This window comes from Cricetulus griseus, unplaced genomic scaffold (genome assembly GCF_003668045.3).
Source record: "Cricetulus griseus strain 17A/GY unplaced genomic scaffold, alternate assembly CriGri-PICRH-1.0 unplaced_scaffold_2, whole genome shotgun sequence".
NCBI lineage: Eukaryota > Metazoa > Chordata > Mammalia > Rodentia > Cricetidae > Cricetulus > Cricetulus griseus.
The window spans coordinates 6,205,325-6,223,951 of NW_023276919.1; positions in this window are offsets into that span (position 1 = coordinate 6,205,325).

An 18,627-nucleotide genomic window follows, 5' to 3' on the forward strand; every position below is an offset into this window, starting at 1 on the left:
AGAGAGAAAGAGAGAGAAAGAGAGAGAGAGACTTTGTATTACTATATGATGCAGGCACACTGTGAGAAGGAAGAATTATAGACCCTGACCTAGGATTTAGAGATATATACATATACACAAACAGTGAGAGACAGAGATGCATAGAGACAGATATTGTGAGTGATTGAAAGAGAGTTGGAGAATAAAATCACAGACAGACAGACAGACAGACTCACATACAGACAACCCAAGGCTTAGTGTAGTTTATGATAAATGTATATCACTTCCAGAGGCAGGCTCCCAACATAATCACGGAGGATGCTGTCTTTCCCTAATGAACTGTCCTACTGATGACATCATCTCATGCACCCAAGTATCTGCAGTGTAATGATCTTTCAATCTATTCTAAGAAATGGAATTTAAACCCTCCTGGAAGAAGCTAAACATGGAAAACTCACTTTTTTTACAGTAATGTAATTCCACTCATTTTTTTATTCCATTGATGTACTTCTTAATGTACTTGACATTCCTCCACAAAAAGGCATTGAGGACTTTACCAAGTAAAAGTAACCACTAAATTCCCTTAAACTTAAGATGTAATTCCAATGGAGGTGCCTGAAGGAAGCTCGGTACCCAACATCTCAGAATAAGGAGTCAGGCTAAACTCATAGACAACTGTGAAACAAAAATGCCCAAACAGTAAGACGATACAGGGGTATGAACACTGGAGGGAAGATACTCCCAAAGGCATAAATCTGAAACCTACAGGAAATTAAGCGATCATGGTGAGGACCTCATCCTTGTGAAACACACTGACCTAATGGCGTTTTTCACTGTTTGGTCAGTTTCAGAACAAGGTTCCTGTAAAGCCCCGCTCAAGCAAGCCTAGCTATGGAGCCTGTTCACAGAGAGAGAGCCTCCATGGCTTTCACAGTTTGACAGTGGGTCATTTGTTTATGTGCAAGGGTAATGTGTGCTATGGATAAGGAACCCTGAGCATTGAAACACGAATCTTAGAATATTCATGAACTATAAATTTCCTCACATGGTTGGAGAGGCTGAGTGATGAGACAGAAGAGATGAAGAGTGTCATAGGAAGATACCAGATATAGCAAATAGCAGAGAGGAATTGGAAGGTGAAACAAAGAATAAAATATTAGGAATGGGTTGGGACCTGTCTTTTAAAAGAGTCCTATAAACGTGCCTGCAGACTTAGTAGTCATGGAACCCTGGACTGAACAAGTGCTGGGTGAATGAGTGCACCCTTCCAGGTGTCATGGGCAGGTAGCAGATGCAAGGACCTTTGATTTCCATCTTCACTGATTATGGAATTTTGCGTTCTTAGACTTGGTAACTTAGGGTATAATGATGTCGAGTTCCAAAGACTGCTTCTTCCTGATGAAAGGGAATTGAACATCTTTGGCTGGCCTGTGCATAGAGGGGTACTACCAAATCCTGGTGTATCTGGTTGCTCCACGGATTTCCAGAATTTTTGGCACTCTCTTGGCATACTAAGCCTCAGCAGATGCCAGCAGTGTAGGGGATGAACTTTAGTTTAGAAAAAAAATATTTCTGAAGTCCTGGTAACAGGGGGTTGCATGGTCAGATGAGGGATGTATTTCCCAAAAAGTCTTGGTACTCCGGATCTCAAAACTCAGAGTCAGCTTGAACTCATGAGCAAGGGCAGAACAAAACCTAAATATTCAAGTCGACACAGCATTCCTAAAAGAGGAGGGAAGAAACTGCCGAAGGCATAATGCTGAAAACACAGATGATTCAGCGAATGTGGTGTTGGACCTCATCCTTATTATACACACCAACCTGAAGGGGTGTCTCACAATTTCATCAGTCCAAGAAAATGATCTCTGCAGTTTCTCGCTCACCCAAGCATGGGCATGGAAAGAGGTACAGAGAGAGACCCTCCCTGGCTTTCTCAGCAATAGTGTTGTTCTTTCTAATGTTGAAGGGGGAAGTACAAAATGGAAACTGAACACTGAGCAGTGGAACCCCTACCTTAGAAATTTCATGAACCGAGGATTTCAGACAGGGGGGAGAGGGTGAGTTGGGGAGACAGGAGAAGAGATGAAGGGGGTCAGATGAATAGCAGAGAGCAGATAAATGACAGGAAGTGGAAAGTGAGGGTGAGAGTAAAAGAGAGATAGAGAATCTCAGTTAGCAGTCAGGCCCAGTGCAAAGCAGGCATATTTTTAGAGGCCCATCAGGGTGAAGGGACCTATAAAGAGAGCAGGGGCCAAGAAATGGGGAGGGAGTGGGTACAGAGGGAGGAAGACCCTCCTACGGGTCCTGGATCACCCATTTGAGCCCCCCTCCAAAAGAGGATCACATTACAGCACATGGACACTGAACTGTCATGAAGCCTGGGCCTGTCAGAGCCTGCCTCCGAACTCGGATTCTGGGCTTGTAGATGTAGGCAGAACTGCCACTGGACCCAGCTTGTCTTGTCCCATCTCCGAACATGGATCCTGGGCCAGCATATGGATGCAGAACTGAGACTGGTCCTGATGCGTCAGTGCCGGCAGCCAAACTCAGATCAGGAGCAATGATCACTCATATCAGATGACTCTAAGCAGTGACAACGTGAATGGAGCCAGAAACATCCCCTGCCCTACCTTGGCAATTTGATGGACACAGAATTCCCACTGGACCTTGGCTTATCGGATCCTGCCACAAGCCTGGGTGGGCTGAAGGAGGCAGAACTGCCACTGGACTTTGACATGCAGAGCCCATCCCAGAACTCGAATCCAGTGAAGGCAGATATTTGCAGAATTGCCACTGGGACTGTCATGTTGGAAACAGCTCTGAATTTGAATCTTGGGCCAGCAGATTGATGCAGAAATACAGCTGGGCTTCGGTGTGTCAGAGACCTATGCAGAACATGGGTCCAAGGAAAGCAGATGAATGCAGAATTGCCATTGGGCCTCAGTGTGTCATATACTGCTGCCGAACTCGGAGCCTGGGCCAGCATATGGATGTGGCACTACCCATGGACCTCGACGTATTGGAGCCCACCACATAACTCGGACACAGGCATGGCAGATGGATGCAGAACTGCCTCTGGGCCTTGGCATGTCATACTGCCGCCAAACTCAGATCCTGGGACTGCAGATGAAACCATAACTGCCAGTAGGAATCTGTGTGTAGGAACTCTCCCTGGAACTCAGATCCAGAGCACAGATCACTGGTGTCAGATGACTCTAATCAGTGATGACAAATGGAACTGCAAAAAGAACCTGGCTTACCTGGGTCAGTGGATGGACACAGTACTGCCACTGTGCCTAGGCATTTCAGAACCCATTGCCGAACTCAGACCCTGGGCTGGCAGATAAACACAGAGCTTCCACTTGGCTTCGTCGTGTTGGATACCATTGCCAAACTCAGATCAAGTACACAGATCACTGGTGTCAGAAGACTCTAAACAATGAAGACAAATGGAACCAGAAACAGCCCCTGACCTCCATGGGCTGGCTATGGACACAGAACTGCCACTGGGTCTCGTTGTTTAGGAGAACCTCTTCAAACTCGGTTCAAGAGCACAGATCACTGATGTCAGATGACTCTAAGAAGTGATGATGAATGGATCCAGAAACTGCTGCTGACTTCTATGGGCCTACAGATGGATTCAGAACTGCCCCTGGGCTTTGTCGTGTGGGAGCCCAAGACAGAACTCGAATCCTAGGCCGGCAGATGAAACCAAAACTCTCATTGGGTCTCTGCATGTAGGATTTCGCCCTTAACTCGGATACAGAGCACAGATCACTGGTGTCAGATGACTCTAAGCAGTGGCGATGAATGGAATTGGGAACAGACAATGGGAAGTAGAACCAGCCCCTGGACTCCTGGGTCCAGCAGATGGACACAGATATGACAATGGGCATTGGCATTCTGTAGCCTGTTGCTGAACTCGGATGCTGGGTTGGAAGATGGACACAGAAATGCCAGTGGGCCTTGGTGTGTCGGAGAATGCTGTTGAACTCATATCAGGTGCACAGATTATTGGTGTCAAAGGACTATAATCAGGGACATTGAATGTAACCAGGAACATCCCCTAGCCCACCTAGACCACCTGATGGACACAGAACTGCCACTATGCCTTGATATTTTAGAACGTGTTGCCGAACTCAGATCCTGTGCTGGCACAGAGCTTCCACTGGGCCTCCTTGTGTCCAAGGCCTTCACCCAACTCATATGAAGAGCAAAGATCAATGGTAGCAGATGACTGCAAGCAGTGATGACTCATGGAGCTAGAATCAGAACCTAGTTTACCTGGGTCGTGGATGGACACAAAATTGCCACTGGACCTTGGTGTGTCCTATACTGCCCCCAAACTTGTGTCCTGGGCCATCATATGGATGTAGAAATGGAACTGGAACTCAGCATGTCCAAGGCCTCAACCGAACTTGGACCAGGAGCAAAGATCAATGGTGGCAATGACTGTAAGCAGTGATGACTAATGAAACTAGAAACAGAACGTGGTATACCTCGGCTGGCAGATGGACAAAGAACTGCCACTGGGCTCGATGTGTCATATACAACCTCCAAACTCGGATCCTGAGTCATCATATGGATGCAGTACTACCACTGGGCCTCGGCGTGTCCAAGGCCCTCACCGAAATTGGATCAGAAGCAAAGATCACTGGTGTCTGATGATTCTAAGCTGTGATAATGAATGGAACCAGAAGAATTACCTGGCCAACCTGGGCCAGCAGATGAAAAAAGAACTGCCACTGGGCGTCTGTGTGTAGGTTCTTGCTGCCAAAACTGGATCCAGTGCAGAGATCATTTCCATTCCATTCATGGAATGGATGAATGGAATGGATGAATGGAAACAGAAACAGACCCAGACCTCCATGTGCCTGCAGATGGACCCAGGACTGTTACTGGTCCTTAGAATTTGGAGGCTGCTGCCTAACTCTGATCCTAGGCCAACATTTGGATTCAGAACTGCCACTGGGCATCAGTGTATCTGAGCTGGCAGCTTAACTCGGATAAGGAACAAAAATCACTGGTGTCAGATGACTCTACGCAGTGACTCGAGTAGAATAAGAAACAGCCCCTGACCTCCATGGGCTGGCAGATGAACACAGAACTACCACTGGGCCTGAGTGTTTAGGATCTCGCTGCCAAACCTGGATCCGGTGCACATATCACTGCTGTTAGATGACTCTAACAATGATGATGAATCGAACCAGAAACAGCCACTGACCTCCATGGGCCTGTAGATTGACACTATTCTCACACTGGGCATTGGCATGTTATAAACCACTGCCAAACTTGGATCCTGGGCCACTATATGGACACAGAACTGCCACTGGGCCTCTTGACAGGTAGGAGCTCACCCCAAAACTCGGATCCAGAGCACAGATCACTTGTGTCAGATGACTCTAAATAGTGATGATGAATGGAAAGAGAAACAGCCTCTACTCCCTGTGCAGGCAGATGGATGCAGACCTGCCACTGGGTTTTGAGGTATAGAAGCTCGCCCCTGAACTCGGATCCAGAGCACTGATCACTGGTGTCAGATGACTCTAAGCAGTGACAACAAATGGAAGCAGAAACAGCCTCTGGCCTACCTGGGCCAGCGGAAGGACATAGGACTGCCACTGTGCCTCAACATTTCAGAACCCTTCGCCAAACTGGCAGATAATCACAGACCTTCCACTGGGCAGATAAAAGTTGTCAGATGACTCTAAGCAGTGACGATGAATGCAACTGGAAAAAGAACCTGGTTTGCCTGTGTCATCAGAGGGCACAGAACTTGCCACTGGGCTTCAGCGTGATGGAGCCATTGTAGAAATTGGATTGGCCCACTGATCATTGGTGTCAGGTGACTCTAAGCAGTGATGAAAATGGAACCAGAAACATCACCTGGCCACCTGGGCCAGTGAAGGACACAGAATTGCCACTGGGCCTTGCCTTGTAGGATCTCGCTGCCAAACTTGGATACCGTGAAGAGATCACTGGGGTCAGATGGCTCTAACCAGTGATGACAACAGGAAGCAGAACCATCCTCTGGACTCTCGGGTCCGACAGATGGACACAGAAATGACAACGGGCATTGATATTCTGTAGCCTGTTGCTGAACTCAGATGGACACAGAAATCCCATGTGCCTTGGTTTGTGGGAGAATGCCGTCGAACTCATATAAGGTGCAAAGATCACTGGTGTCAAATGACTATAAGCAGTGACGATGAATATAACTAGAAACATCCCTGGCCCACCTGCCACTGTGCCTCGATATTTTAGAACCCGTTGCCGAACTCAGATCCTATGCTGGCTGATAAACACTGAGTTTCCACTGGGCCTTGGTGTTTCCGAAATGGCAGCCAAACTCAGAGCAGGAGTTTGACATCTGACATCAATGATGTCAGATGACTATATGCAGTGATGAAAAATGGAAATGGAAACAGAACCTGGATTACCTGGGCTGGCAGATGGACACAGAACTGCCCTTGGGCCTCGGCTTGTCCAATGCTTCCACCGAACTCATATCAGGAGCAAAGATCAGTGGTGGCAGTTGACTGTAAGCAGTGATGACTAATGGAACAGGAAACAGAAACTGGTTCACCTGAGTAAGCAGATGGACACACAACTGCCACTGGGCCTCGGTGTGTCCAAGGCCTCCACTGAACATGGATCAGGAGCACTGGTGTCACATGACTCTAAGCAGTGGTAACAAATGGAACCAGAAATATGACCTGGTCTACCTGGGGCAGAGGATAAATTAAGAATTGCCAATTGGTGTCTGTGTGTAGGATCTTGGTTCCAAAACTGGATCGAGTGCAAAGATCGCTGGTGCTAGATATCTCTAAGCAATGATGAGTAATGGAAACAGAAACAGCCCATGATATTCATGGGCCTACAGATGGACCCAGAACTTCCACTGGGCATCGATGTTTTGGAGACTGCTGATGAACTCAGATTCTGTGCCACTATATGGATTCAGAACTGCCAAAGGCATGGGAGTATCCAAGCCCGCAGCTGATCTTAGATCAGGAGCAGTGATCACTGGTGTCAGATTACTCTAAGCAGAGACGTTGAATGGAACCAGAAACATCTCCTGGCCACCTGGGCCAGCAAAAGATACATAATTGCCACTGGGTCTTGCCTTGTTGGATCTCGGTGCCAAACTTGGATGCCGTGCACTGATCACTGGTGTCAGATGGCTCTAACCAGTGACGACAACAGGAAGCAGAAACTTCCCCTGGACTCCCGGGTACAGCACATGGACACAGTAATGCAAATAGGCCTTGGCGTTCCGTGGACTGTTGCTGAACTTCGATCGTGGGCTGGCAGATGGACACAGAAATTCCACAGTGACTTGGCATGTCCAAGAATACTGTCAAACTCAGATCAGGTGCACAAATCATTGGTTTCAAATGACTCTAAGCAGTGACGATGAATATAAACAAAAACATCCCCTTGCCCACCTTGGTCAGCAGATGGACACATAACGGCCACTGTGCCTCAGTATTTTAGAACCCATTGCCTAACTCAGATCCTGTGCTGGCAAATAAACACTGAGCTGCCACTGGGCCTTGGCATTTCTGAGCCTGCAGCCGAACTCAAATCAGGAGCAAAGATCAATGTGGTCAGATAACACTAAGCAGTGACAACAAATGGAATCAGAAACATCACCTGGCCTACCTGTGCCAGCGGATGAACAAAGAACTGCCACTGGGTGTCTGTGTGTAGGATCTCGCTTCCAAAACTGGATGCAGTGCACAGATTATTGGTGTTAGATGACTCTAAGCAGTGATAATGAATAGAACCAGAAACATTGCCTGACTATCTGGGCCAGCAAAAGGACACAGAATTAACATTGGGTCTCAGTGTGTTGGTTCCTGCCATTGAAATGGGCCATCGATCCTGGGCCACCATATGGATGCAAAAATGCCACTTGGCTTCGACATTTCAGAGCCAATTGCCAAACAGCATTGAACTGTTTTTCCATGGTAACAGTAGCAGCTAGATTCCCTTAAGCATAAGATGTAATTCCCATGGAGGGAGCTAAAGGAGGCTTGTTACCCAACATCTCAGAAGACAGAGTCAGCCTTAACTCATCAGAAATTGTGGAACAAACAGTGCTGGAAACGATGAGACTATGCAGGGGTCTGTAAAGTGGACCAAAGAAATTCCCAAAGTTGTAAAGTTGATACACACAGGTGATTCAGCAAATGTGGTGGTAGATCTCTTCCTTGGGATACACACTGACATCATGGGGTGTTTCATTGTTTTATCAATAACAGAAAAAGGTCTCTGCAATGTTTCAATCAACTGACCCTGGGTATGGAGAGAGTTCACAGAGAGAGAGAGCTACTATGGCTTTCACAGCACCAGAGTAGGTCATTTGTTTACCTGGAAGGGGAAAGCAGTCTATGGAGACAGAACTCTGAGCAATGGAACACGAATCTTAGATTATCCATGAACTTTAGTTTTTCTGACATGGTTGGATATGGTGAGGGAGGAGAGAGGAGAAGAGATGAAGTTTGTCAGAGAAAGAAAACAGAGAGAATATAGCAGAGAGGAATTGGAAGGTTACAGTGAGAATATTAAATCAGTAGTGGGAAGGGATCTGTCTTTTAAAGGGTCCTATAACCCTGCCTGCAGACTTATTACCCATGGAACCCTGGAATGAACAGAGTTCTTGCTGAGTGAGTGTAGCTATACAAATGTCATGGTCAGGTAGACAGATGCTAGGACCTTCTCACCTTAAATTATTATGTAAATTTGGGGTCTTATACTTGGCCACATTGGGAATAAAAATGTCTAGTTCTCAAGACTCCTTTTTGATGAAATGGCATTGACTAACTTTGTGGGCCCTGAGAATAATAGGGTACTAGCACACCCTGGTGTCCCTGGATGCTCCAAGAATTCCCAAAATATGCGGCAATCTTGGGATGTCATCAGTATAGGAGATGAGGTTAAGTTTAGAAAATATAAGAAGACTGAATGTTTTCCAAGAAAAGTACCAGATGAGGAGGAGAGGAATGTGGAAACATTGAGAGGCTGAATACTATTTATCTGGATGATTCTTCGGACCGTTTACATGGGTCTCATTCAGCTCACTGGAAATTACAGGGAAACTTTGGGTTTGCCAAAACATAAATTGGAGACACATCAGCTGCCTTTTGTGATACAAGCAACTTGACTAAAGCATTCACATGTTTGAAAAAGAAAGGTATCTACAGCACAATAAAAGCAACTTAATTTTGCCATTTAGAGTGGTTTAGCATGCTATTCAATACTTTGACAGAGACAGAAACACACACAGCAAGGGAGACACATACAAAAGACAGACAAAAGGATCAGATTTGGTAGAGAACAGTCATGAGCAAGTCCATAGCTGCTGCTATTCATCCAGGTTGCAGAGACAAAGACCGAAGGCCAGAGATAGTTGAGAAACTGTGGCAGAGAGAGAGAGAAAGAGAGGGAGAGAGAGAGAGAGAGAGAGAGAGAGAGAGAGAGAGAGAGAGAGAATAAGAAAGCCTAAGTGCCTAAGTGTGTTCGGATCTGTCTTTTAACATGGTCCTTTAAAGCTGCTTGCAGACTTAGTAACCATGGAATCCTGGATTGACAGAGGACTGCCTGAGTGAGTGCATCAAGCCAGGTGCCATGAACAGGCCAGCATGATGCCTGCACCTTTCATTCCTAATTTCCCTGACACTGTATGTTGGGATTTAAGAAGGGGCAATTTAGGGTTTTTTAAGGCTGCTGATGAACTTGGATCATGGGCAACAATATGTATTGAGAACTACCACTGGGCATCAGCATATCAGAGCCCACAGCGGAACTGAAATAAGGAGCAATGATCACTTGTGTCAGATGTCTCTAAGCCTGTGACGATGAATATAACCAGAAATATCCCCTTGCCCACCTGGGCCAGCAGATGGACACAGAACTGCCACTGTGCCTCGGTATATTAGAACCCGTTGCCGACCACAGATCTTGTGCTGGGAGATAAAAACAGAGTTGCCACAAGGCCTTGGCATTTCCAAGCCCGCAGCTGAACTCAGATCAGTAGCAAAGATCAGTGGTGTCAACCAAAAATACCACCTGGCCTACCTGGGCCAGCGGAGGAAAAAAGAACTGCCACTGGGTGTCTGTGTGTAGGATTTCGCTTCCAAAACTAAATCGAGTGCACAGATCACTGGTGTTAGATGACTCTAAGCAATGACAGTGCATAGAAAGAGAAACATCGCATGGACTATCTGGGTAAGCGAAAGGACACCGAATTGCTATTGGGTCTCCTTGTGTCAGGTACCACCGTCGAAATCACTGTCATTCCTGTGCCACCATATGGATGCAGAAATGAAACTGAACTTTCGCATTTCAAAGCCAATTGCCGAACAGCATTGAACGTTTTATCCATTGTAACAGTAGCAACTAGATTACCTTAAACATATGATGTAATTCCCATGGAAGGGGCTGAAGCATGCTCGGTACCCAACATCTCAAAAGAGGGAGTCAGCCTTAACTCATCGACAATTGTGGAACAAATAGTGGACAAAAAGCTTAAACGATGTGGTCCAAAAGTGGATCGAAGAAACTCCCAAAGTTGTAAATCTGATACAAACAGGTGATTCAGCAAATGTAGTGGTAGATCTCTTCCTTGGGATAGACACTGACCTCATGGGGTGTTTCAATGATTGATCAATACCAGAAAAAGGTCACTGTGATGTTTCACTCAACCGACCCTGGGTACCGAGAGAGTTCACAGAGAGAGAGCCTCTATGGTTTTCACAACGACAGAATTGGTCATTTGTTCATATCGAAGGGGAAAGCTCTCTATGAAGACGGAACCCTGAGCAATGGAACAGGAAATTTAGAATGTTCATGAACTTCAGATTTTCTGACATGGTTGGAGAGGATGAGGGGTGAGACAGGAGAAGAGATGAAGTGTGTCAAAGAAAGAAAACAGAGAGAACATAGCAGAGAGGTCTTGGAAGGTGACAAAGAGAATAATACATTAGTTGTGGGTAGGGATCTGTCTTTTAAAGCATCCTATAACGCTGCCTGCAGACTTAGTACCCATGTTACCCTGGATTGTACAGTGTACTGGCTGAGTGAGTGTACCTTTCCAGGTTTCATGGGCAGGAGAGATGCCAAGACCTTCATTCCCACCTTCATTTATTATGGAAATTTGCGGTCTTAAACTTGGCTACATTGGCAATACCAATGTTGAGTTCTCAAGACTGCTTCTTTTTGAAATAGGTATTGACCAATTTTGGAGGCCCTGAGAATTGTGGGATACTAACGCATCCTGAAGTCCCTGGTTGATCCAAGAATTTCCAGAATGTGTGGCTCTGTCTTGGGATATCAGCAGCATAGGAGATGAGGTTAAGTTTAGAAAACAAAATATTTCTTATGTCCTGGTGACAGAGGGTTGCATGTTCTGATGAGGGAGGGTTTTCCTAGGGAAGCAACAGACAAGGAAGGGGAATCTGGGAACATTGAGATGCTGGATATTATATATATGGAGTGTATCTTTGGACTTTTTCATGGGTCCCATTCAGCTCACTGGAACTCACAGGATAACTTAGGGTTTGCCAAAAACATAAATTGGAGACACATAGCTTCATTTTTGATACAAGAAACTTGACTGAAAGCATTCACATCTTTGAAAATTTTGGTTATCTATAGGACAATAAATCATCTTCATTTTGCCATTTTTGAGTGGTTAAGCATGCTCTTCAATACTCTGACATGACAGAAACACACACAGTAAGGGAGACACATGTAAACAGACTGACAAAAGGATCAGATTTGTTGGAGAACAGTCCTGAGCAAGTCCAGAGCTGCTGCTATTCATCCACGTTCCCGAAGTAAATACAGAAAGCCAGAGAGACCATATAAGACTGGGAGAAAGAGACAGAGAGAGAGAGAGTGAGAGAGAGACAATAAGAGAGCCTAAGTTGGTCGGGATCTGCCTTTTAACAGGGTCCTTTAAAGCTGCCTGCTGACTTAGTAACCATGGAAGCCTGGATTGACAGAGGACTGCCTGAGTGAGTGCAGAAAGGCAGGTGCCAAGGACAGGCTAGCCTGATGTCTGCACATTTTATTCCTAATTTCCCTGACACTGAATGTTGTGGTTTTATAAATTGCAATTTAGGGAATATGGATATTGAATTCTCAAGATTGTGTCCTGCTGAAGTAGGGTATTGACAATCATTGGGGACCTGGGAATGTTGTGTTAGCCCCAAATCGTGGAATATCTGTTTGTTCCTTTCTTGGACAGGCCAGGTAGCACTCACTCAGGTCTCCTTGACCTCAACAGGTGTCATCAGTGTAGAAGATCAAGTTAAGTTTAGAAAAAAAACTGTTTCTGAAGTCCTATCAGAGCTGTGATAGGACAGATGATGGGGGTCATTCGTGAAAGAGAGACCCAGATGATAAAGAATGGAATCTGTGATCATGGAAATGCTGAATATTATTTTTTCTGCAGTGCATCTTTGCACCAGTTTGAACTGATCCCATTCAGCATACTGGACCTTAATTTTGCCATTGTAGAGAGGTTTAGCATGGTCTTCAGTACTCACAGAAGAGAGACAGACAGATAGACAGACAGACAGACAGACTGACTGACACACACACAGAGAGAGAGAGAGAGAGAGAGAGAGAGAGAGGGAGGGAGAGGGAGATGGAGATGAGAGAGGAACACATACAAATAGACAGATAAAAGCTCAGTTTAAGTGGAGACCAGAACAGAACAAGTACACCTTCAGTTAATTGCCCAGGGTGCTGTGACAAAAGCAGAGGACTAAACAGAGAGAGAGAGACAGAGACTTTGGCTTAGCGTAACAGGCAAACACATTGCAAAGCAGTTAGAATTATAGACTCCCACCCAGGGTTTAGAGACATATACAGAGAGACACAGACATTGAGAGCCAGAGATACACAGAGACAGAGACAGTGAGTGCTAGAGAGAGTTAGAGAATGAAATGACAGACAGACACACAGACAGACCATGTCTTAATGTAGGCTTGGATAACCCTGAATCTTAGAATGTCCATGAACTTTACATTTTCTGACATGGTGGGAAAGGGTGAGTAGGGTACAGGAGAAGAGATGAAGAGGTTTAGAGGAAGATACCAGAAAGAAGATAGCAGAGAGGTCTAGGAGTGTGACAGAGGGAATAATACATTAGTTTTGGGTATGGATCTGTCTTTTATAGTGTCTTTAACCCTGCCTTCAGACATATTAACCATGGAACCCACGACTGCACAGAGTACTTGCTGAGTAAGTGCTCCCTTCCAGGTTTCATTGGCAGGACAGATGCCAAGATCATCATTAACACTTTCATTTTTATGGAAATTTGGGGTCTTCAACTTGTCAACATTGCGAACAATGATGTTGAGTTCTCAAGACTGATTCTTTTTGATGAAATGGCATTGACCAAAATTGGGGACACTGAGAATATTGGGGTACTAACACATACTGGAATAACTGAAATAACATATTTCCAGAATGTGGGGCACTGTATTGGGCATCCTAAACCTTGGCAGATGTCAGCAGTGTAGGAGATGAGGTCAAGTTTAGAAGACAATATATTTCTTAAGTCCTGGTGACAGAGAATTGCATGGTCAAATGATGGAGGGTTTTCTCAGGGAAAGGTACCAGAGGAGGAAGAGAGGAATCTGGGATCATTGTGTGAATCAATACAATTTATCTGGAATAAATCGTTGGACCTTTTTGCATGGGTCCTATTTAGCTCACTGGAAATTAAAGAAAACATTGGGTGTGCAAAAAACATAAATTGGAGACACATCACCTGCCTTGTTTTGATACAAGCAACTTGGCTGAAGGCATTCACATGTTTGAAAAAGAAGGGTATCGATAGGACAATAAAAAGCACCTTAATTTTGCCATGTTAGAGTGGTTTAGCATGCTACTCAATATTCTATTAGAGTTAGATAAACACACACAGCAAGGAGACTCAAACAAACAGAAATACAAAAAGATCAGATTTGGTAGATAACAGTCCTGTGCAAGTTCAAGGCCGCTGGTATTCATCCAGGTTGATGATTGAAAGACAGAAGGCATGATTGAGATACAGATTGGGAGAGGGCAAGAGCAAGTGAGAGAGACAGAGAGACGGGGAATCTCAGTTAGCAGGCAGTTCCAGTGCAATTCAAGTAGAATTATAGCCGGCACACCACCAGGATCTGGGGACATACACAGAGAGACAGTGACAGTGAGTTATAGAGAATTAGATTTGAAAATTCAGACATACAGACAGAGAGACACACAAACAAAGGCTTAGTGTAGGCTGAGGTATGTGAATACCAGGTCCACAGGTACATCTCACATATTCCAGGAGAATGCTTTCTCTGGCTCATGAACTCAGCTTTGCTTCTGACATCATTGGATGCACCCAAGTACCTGCAGTCCAATGATCCTTCAATCTAATCTAAGAGATGAAATTTAAAACTTCCTGGAAGAAGCTACCATGTAAAACTCAAATTTCTTTCAGTAATATGGGTCATTCATGTTCTTAGTCCATTAATGCACAACCTGGCTAATATGTCATTCCTCCTTAAAAACATTTGATCAGTTTTTCCAAGGTAAAAGTAACATAAAGAATTCCTCAATCCTAAGATTCATTTCCATTGGCTATGCCAAAGAATGCTTGGTACTCCCAATCTCATAACTGGAGTCAGCTTGAACTCATGGGCAAAGACGGAACTAAAGGCCTGAACATTCAAGTCGACACAGAATTTCCTATTAATTGAGGGAAGAAACAGCCAAAGGCATAATCCTGAAAACACAAATGATTCAGCAAATGTGGTGTTGAACCTCATCCTTTTGATAAACACCGAACTGTTTGGGTGTCTCACAGTTTGGTCAGTCCCAGAGAATGATCTCTGCGGATTGCCACTAATTAAAAAGCATGGCATGTTGAGAGGTCACAGAGAGAGACCCCCCATGACTTTCACAGTAATAGTGTTGGTCTTTTGTGTACGTTGAAGGGGAAAGTAGGAGAGGGAAAGTGCACACCGAGCAATGGAAAATCTACTTATGAAATTCCTTGAACCAATGATTTCAGACAGGATGTGAGAGGGTGAGTTGGGTAGAGAGGAGAAAAGAGGAAGTGGGTCAAGGAAATAGCAAAGAGCGAGAGCAAGTAGGAACTGGAAATTGAGAGAGAGAAGAATAGGGAGAAAGAGAGAGAGAGACTTAAAGAGCATAAATCGGTCAAGCTCTTTCATTTAACCGGGTGTCTTAAAGCAGCTGCCAGACTTAGTAACCCTGAGAGCTGGACGGAACAAACTATTGCCTGAGTGAGTGCATCATGCCATGTGCCTTGGACAGGCCAGCCTTGTGCCTGCACATTTCATTCTTACTTTCACTGAATGCTGATTGTTGGTGCGTTAGAAATGGCAATTTAAGGAATATCAATATCGAGTTCTCTAGATTGCATCCTGCTGAAGAGGGAATTGGGGACTTGAGAATGTTTTGGTAATAACACATCCTGGTGTATCTGTTTGTTCCTTCCTTGGACCAGCCAGGTCGCCTGGCGTGGGTCGCCTAGACCTCGACAGAAGGCAGCAGTGTAGGAGATGAAGTTAAGTTCAGAAACAACAGTGTTTCTGAAGTCCTGGTATCAGAGTGGTGATAAGACAGATGACGGAGTGATTTTTGATCGAGAGATCACTGTTGATGAAGAAAGGAATCCTGTATCATAGAGAGGCTGAAAACAATTTTTTCTTGAGTGCATCTTTGGACCTGTTTGAATGGGTCCCATGCAGCTCCATGGAACATACTGGGATATTTTGCTATTACCAAAAACATAAATTGGAGACACATCAGCTGCCTCTTTATGCTGGAAGCTACTTACCAGGAAGCATTCTCATTTTGGAATGGGTAGCTTTTGGACAATAAAAAAGCACCTTAATTTTGCCATTGGAGAGATGTTTAGTACACTCTTCAGTACTCAGATAAACAGATAGACACACACACACACAAACACACACAGAGACAGACAGACAGAGAGAGAGAAAGAGAGAGAGAGAGAGAGAGAGAGAGACAGAGAGAAACAAATACAAACAGACAGATAAAAAAGCTCAGTTTAGGTGGAGACCAGTCCAGAACAAGTGCAGCTTCAGGTATTCACCCAGGGTGCAGAAGCAAAAACAGAGAACTAGACAGAGAGAGAGACAGAGATTTTGGCTTAGAGTAGCAGGCAAACACATTGCAAACAGTTAGAATTTAGAGTCCCACCAGGGTGAAGAGACATATAGAGAGAGACATAGACAGTGTGATGCAGAGATACACAGAGACAGAGACAGAGACATTGAGGGCTAGAGAGAGAGTTAGAGAATGAAATGACTTGGATCAGTGCATTATACATCCTGAGGCTGGCTACCAATATACTCCTGAAGAAAGCTGTCTCTGCCTAATGAACTCAGTCCTGCTGCTGACATCATCTCTTGCACCCAAGTAGAAACAATCACTTGATCTTTAAATCTAAACTAAGAAATGGAATTTAAAACTTCGTGAAGAAGATAACCTTGGAAAACTCTCCTTTTTACAGTAAGGCTATTCCTTTCATTTTCTTAGTCCATTTTGTACTTTGTAGGGTCTTTGACATTACTCCAAAAAAAAAGGCATTGAACAGTTTTTCCACGGTAATAGTAGCAGCTAGATTCCCTTAAACATAAGAAGCACTTCCAATGGGGGTGCCTAAAGGAAGCTTGCTACTCACCATCTCTGATGACAGAATGAGCCTTAACATACCGACCTATGTGGAACAAAATATGCCCGAACTGGTGAGACGACACAGGTGTCTTAACAAAGGAGTGAAGAAACAACCAAAGTCATAAGTCTGAAAAACACAGGTGATTAAGTGAATGTAGTTATGGACCTCTTCCGTAGCAATCACACTGTCCTCATGGAGTGTTTCAGCATTTGATCATCTCCAGAAAATATCTCTGTGATATCCCGCTCAACTGAGCCTGTGTGTGGAGAGAGTTCACAGTGGGAGAGCCGCTATTGCTCTCCCAGTTCCATAGTTTGTCATTTGTTTACGTGGAAGGGGAAGGCTCGCTATGGAGACCAAACCCTGAGAAATGGAACAGGAATCTTAGAATGTACATGAACTTTAGATTTTATGACATGGTTGGAGAGCGTTTTTGGGGTAGACAGGAGAAGACATGAAGAGGGTCAAAGAAAGAATAATACATCACTTGTGGGAGGTGATTTGTCTTTTATAGGGTCTTGCAATGACCAATCTTAGGGGTCTGAGAATAGTGGGTACTGTCACATCCTGGAGTTCCTGGTTGCCGCAGTAATTTCCAGAATGTGTGGATCTGTCTTGGGCATCCTAAGCCTCAGCGCATGTCAGCAGTGTAGGAGATGAGGTCAGGTTTAGTAAACAAAGTATTTCTTAAATCCTTGTGACAGAGGGTTGCATTGTGATATGAGGGAGGCTTTTCACAGGGAAAGGTACAAGATTTTTAGGAGAGGAATCAGGGTTCATTGAGGTAATGAACAGTATTTCTCAACAGCAGTGAATCTTTGGACCTTTTTGCATGGGTCCCATTCAGCTCCCTAAAACATACAGGAAAACTTTGTATTTGCCAAAACCTAAATTGGAGACACATTACCTGCCTTTTTGATACAAGCACCTTGGCTGAAATCATTCATGTGTTTGAAAAAGAAGGGTATCTATAGGAAAATAAAAATCAGAGAGACAAACAGAAAAGCCAAAAGTTAGTGTAGGCAGAGATATGAGTTACAAGTTTCACGAGTGGGAACTATTGTATTCAAGAATGACGCTGTCTCTGCCTGATGAATTCTGTCTTGTTTCTGACATCATTTGGTGCACCCAAGTACATGCAGTGCAATGATCCTTCAGTCTAATCTAAGATATGGAATTTAAGCCTACCTAAAATAAGCTACCAAGCAAAACTCAAATTTCATTCAGTAATGTGTGTCTTTTCATTTTCTTAGTCCATTAATGAACAAACTGGTGTATATGCCATTCCTCCATGAAAGCATTTGAGCAGTTAAAGTAATGGGAAGTAACGGGTTAAAGTAACAGAAAGGTTACCTTAATAATAAGATGTATTTCCCAAGGGCCAGGACCAAGAACGCTTTGCATTCCAGAACTCAGAACTCAGAGTCATCATAAAATCATGGGCAGGGGCAGATCAAAATGCTTCAACATTCAAGTTGACAGAGAATACCTAAAATTGGAGGGAACAAACTTCCAAAGGAATAATGCTGAACACACAAAACATTCATTGAATGTGCTGTTGGACCTCATCCTTCACATACACACCAAACTAAAGGGGTTTCTCTCTGTTTTTTAGTCTGAGAAAATGGTCTCTGCGGATTCCCGCTCATCCAAGCATGGACATGGAGAGAGGTCACAGAGAGAGACCCTCCATGGATTTCTCAGCAGTACTGATGGTCTTTTGTATACGTTGAAGTGGAAAGTATGAAATGGAAATGGAACAATGAGCAATGGAACACCTATGTTTGAAATTTCTGGACCAAGATTTTAAGACCGGATGGGAGAGTGTGACTTGGGAAGATATGAGAAGAGGCGAAGAGGGTCAGAGAAATTGCAGAGAGTAGATAGCAGTCAGGAAGTTGAAGGTGACTGGGAAAGGGAGAGGTAGAGGA